At 42.5% G+C, this 4,372-nt stretch overlaps 1 pseudogene; it reads left to right on the top strand.

Annotated features, from left to right (window-relative positions):
- Positions 1–1,107: 1,107 nt before the first annotated feature.
- Positions 1,108–1,227, top strand: LOC134947121 (5S ribosomal RNA; annotated as a pseudogene).
- The last annotated feature ends 3,145 nt before the right edge of the window (positions 1,228–4,372 follow it).

Raw genomic sequence — 4,372 nt, forward strand, 5'->3', positions numbered from 1 at the left:
GAAGTCAGTTTATGGCTTCATTTCCATCGCACCTCCAGAGCCATTTACCAGTAGGATTTACCAATGGCAACTGGCCACAGACAGCTCCTACAGCAGGATTGGTATTGGTATCGTATGAACACATACCTTACACCTAAAAACCTTTCAGCATATTTATTGCAGCCACACTAGGGTATTAATCCGCTTTAAATGAATGCACTGAGATGTTGCCTGTGTGTGTGTGTGTGTGTGTATATATATACATAGACATCTAACAGTTTTCCGCTGGAGAAATTGATATTATGTGAGTCATTTTTTCACACAATGTCTCTATGTGCTTATCACGGATAGGTTAAGCCCTATAGCTATCTGAATATTATAGTGCATGTGCATATTCTGGTTGCTCCAAGAGGTGCTGGAGCTGTGTGGTACCCAACAGGTATTGGGAGTAAAATGGTATATTCATAAGTGGCATCAAAGGCCCAATGGCAGATTATTGTACAAATAATTTTCAAGCTGTGGTTTAGCTTTGATTTTGCAGCAGATTGCTATTTAATTATCCTCATGTACATTACCGTCTGCTATGGTTATTGAATAACATTTTCAGCTGTTTATTTGCTCTCTCTCTCTCTCATTATAGCCTCTCTGACACATTGTAAGAATTTTCTTGCAAATGTATGTTCAGGCTTTAGAGGCTCATATATAGTGAGAATTTGGATCGGTCTGTGTGATATAAATTATTAGAGGCTACATGTACTGTAAAACTGATGTTGAACACACAAACCAGTATACAACAATTAGGACAGCAACAGGATTGCTATAATTGTTGCCTCACCGTATATCACCACTTTATCCTGGCTATGCAAGTGGACGCCCTTGCATAGGATTTTTGCATATGATAATTGTCCTTATCGTAATTTTGCTAAATTGCACAGTGGACACCCCTGCATATAATTATTGCACATGATAATTGTCCCATTACCATTATCTGGATTTTGCTATAATTTCACTCCTTTTTCATGGGCATAAGATAAATATAGATACTGAACACACGATTGATCTAGATCGCTTTGGATATATAATTTTGGTGATACGGGTATTGGGATTGACTGAACGGGCAGATTAAATAATTGCGGATATACCCCGCTGGAGATGCCCGATCTCGTCTGATCTTGGAAGCCAAGCAGTGGAGGGCCGGGTCAGTACTCGGATGGGAGACCACCTTGGAACACCCTGGTACTGCAAAAAATTCTTCTGCCCGATCTAGAGTGATCCCCAATAATACCAATTGGCATTCGGTTCAGTATGACTTATGATTTAATTCTCTACATCAAAATAATCCTGAATAGGATTGCTGTAGAACAAATGATGGTCATATATTACACAAAGGCGTTACTGTGATCATAGTAAATCCACTAGCCCAAAGATTTGGATTTCCGGTTCTTATTGTGGTATTTAAAACCACATGAATTATACTTAACATAGTGTTATATTTTCGCGTAGCTATACTATTTACATACAATTAATTCCTATAATCACCTTTTAATAATGAACAAATAAAGTTATGTTTTATCAGAATTGATTAATATACACCGATTCCTCTGAATTAGAGAGCTCCCACACAAGAGTCTACTTTCCAACTTTCTATTGTTGGTTTTTCTTAGTTGATACCTCTTTGACTCTCGGGAGCACCACTGATAGCAACATATATTTGCAAAAGGATTATCCATCCACATGCACAAGGTTGCTGTATCTATAAGCAATTTAGCATCATAAATCAGTTTTTCAGAGGGCATTAATAATTTATTGCAGACTAGTGCGTTCCCAAAAAAAGCTTTTTTCAAAAGAGGAACAGAGCTGTCAGTGACACGTCAGCTGCCTCCTCATATCTCCAGGGAGCTGGCACTGGCTGCAGCTACGGGGAGCTCCAGCACACAGCTCCTCCCGGGCCCTTCCAATTGAGCTGGCCGGGTGAAGCACTCTCTGACCAGACAGGCTGAAGTGATCGCAGCGGCTGAGTAAGTTCTGAGCTACTCAGAAACTGCACAAAACTTTTTTGTACCGCTCGGCTGCACATGCGATTGCACACTTGCAAAGCAAACATACACTACCCTATAGTTGGTGACTATCTGTTCGCAGCGCTGCAAAAAATAGCTAGCGAACGATCAACTCGGAATGACCCCCATGGTTTTGCCCAACTGCTAACAAATTTGCTGCTACGATCAGGTCTGAATTACCCCCATAGCTCCTTGTTCTGTTCACACAACCGTAGTCATAGGTGGCTTGGTGTGTTTATATTAGTGGGGAAAGGTGGATAAAACAGGGCTGTAAACATACAGTACAGGTTGAGTATCCCATATCCAAATATTCCGAAATACGGAATATTCCGAAATACGGAATTTTTTGAGTGAGAGTGAGATAGTGAAACCTTTGTTTTTTGATGTCTCAATGTACACAAACTTTGTTTAATACACAAAGTTATTAAAAATATTGCATTAAATGACCTTCAGGCTGTGTGTATAAGGTGTATATGAAACATAAATGAATTGTGTGAATGTAGACACACTTTGTTTAATGTACAAAGTTATAAAAAATATTGGCTAAAATGACCTCCAGGCTGTGTATATAAGGTGTATATGTAACATAAAGGCATTCTGTGCTTAGATTTAGGTCCCAATACCATGATATCTCATCATGGTATGCAATTATTCCAAAATACGGAAAAATCCCATATCCAAAATACCTCTGGTCCCAAGCATTTTGGATAAGGGATACTCAACCTGTATTTTGAAGTTTTCTAATGTTAAATAAGATTAAATAACATTTTCTTGATGATATATACGAATACAGTACAGTGTATTTAAACAAAAGAGGTGAGGGCTGCGCTAAAGGGATTTCAGTTTGGGACTGGAGCTGACACCTAAATGAGACTGGTGCTTTAAAAGTAAACTCCTCCCCCTGCAACCATATATTCCAGTGTTCTTTAGGTGCCCGTGGAGTAGGGCACATTTTGTAAGAGCTGTTATGCAGCCATTTGCTGTAGTTTAATTTTTTTATATTTCTTTGTGAGTTTTCTTTTGCTTTTTAGTTTAGTTATGGTCTATGTGCTGCTTGAGCAATGCACAGTGTTAGTGCTGCAGTATTGGGCATTGTGTTAGCTGCCTGGATTTAGCTGCATCGGGGGGATGCATTTCCAGCGGGGACCCCCCCACAGCACTCTGGGTCCAGGGACTGGTGTATTCTGTCTCCCTTGCAGGTGGATGCCATTTTTCCATTCTTTTTCTGGTCTCAGCTCTGTTCCCAAGCAAGGAGGGTGATCATGCGTGCTACAGACTACCAGAGTAGCGGACTGGGACTGGTATTTGCCGTGTTAAGGGAAGTACTCAAAGTCAGGGAGAGTGAAGCCTGAAGGGGCAGAGCTTAAAATACTGCACTCCCCCTCCTGCACTCATACAGTTGGGACTGCTCAACAAAATGCCTGGGATGGGACTGGTGATCCTGCTCTTAATGGAAGGCACATTCCTCTCCCCTGCAGCCACTCTGTTGCCTAAAAAGCTAAGTACCTATTGCAGACTTGACTACCCTCCTGCGCTCCCATTTTTTACTTTAACCTCCCACTGCCCCGCAAACCCTCCAGTTTTTTTTGAGAGTCCCTCCATGAGATTGCGGACTGCGCATGTGCGCGTTCAGATTGCCACCAACTAGCACTTTAATTTAGCTTTCAGATTAGAGGCTCTCTGCCTCTGGCCATATGATGCAGCTCCACCGCTGGACAAGCCAGTGCAGACGCTTACATCCCCCACTGGTAGAACCCCGTTAGAGAGCCCTTTTAGCAGCGTTGGATGACACCCAGGTACTTGAGGGCACCTGTAAGGCGCTGGACTAGAGCCACAATGATTTGGAGGCTCTAATGAGGGAGCCGTCACCCACGGAGCCGGAATATGCAGCCATCACTGGGAGCCGCCGGCAGTGTGAAGCCGATGCTTTACCACCGGAATATGGAAGCAGCAGGAGATGTATGCCGGGAGAGACCACGGGTTGCCAGTGGGGTCCTGAACTGCAGACTCTGGATCCTGTGACAATGTAGGTCAAACGCACGCCCTTCATGGTCAACAAACAGTCCCCCAGGGAACAGGAACAGGTGCAGGGGAGCCCACAAAAAGGCTCTCAGGTGAGGGGGAATAAGCCCCAAAAAGCAGCCACAAATCTGGAGCCAAGCCGTGCTCCCATAATTATTATAATTTATTTATTTTTACTGTAAAAAATAGTCTCTTAGCTTTTTACACCATTGTAGCGCAGTTGATTCCTGACTGAGCTATTCCCTATATTTGCAACTTCCCTCTTAACAGCTACAAGCTTGGGTTCCCCTCTTTTATTGGATGAGTGTACATAA

This window comes from Pseudophryne corroboree, chromosome 1 (assembly GCF_028390025.1).
Source record: "Pseudophryne corroboree isolate aPseCor3 chromosome 1, aPseCor3.hap2, whole genome shotgun sequence".
In the NCBI taxonomy this organism is placed as follows: Eukaryota; Metazoa; Chordata; class Amphibia; order Anura; family Myobatrachidae; genus Pseudophryne; species Pseudophryne corroboree.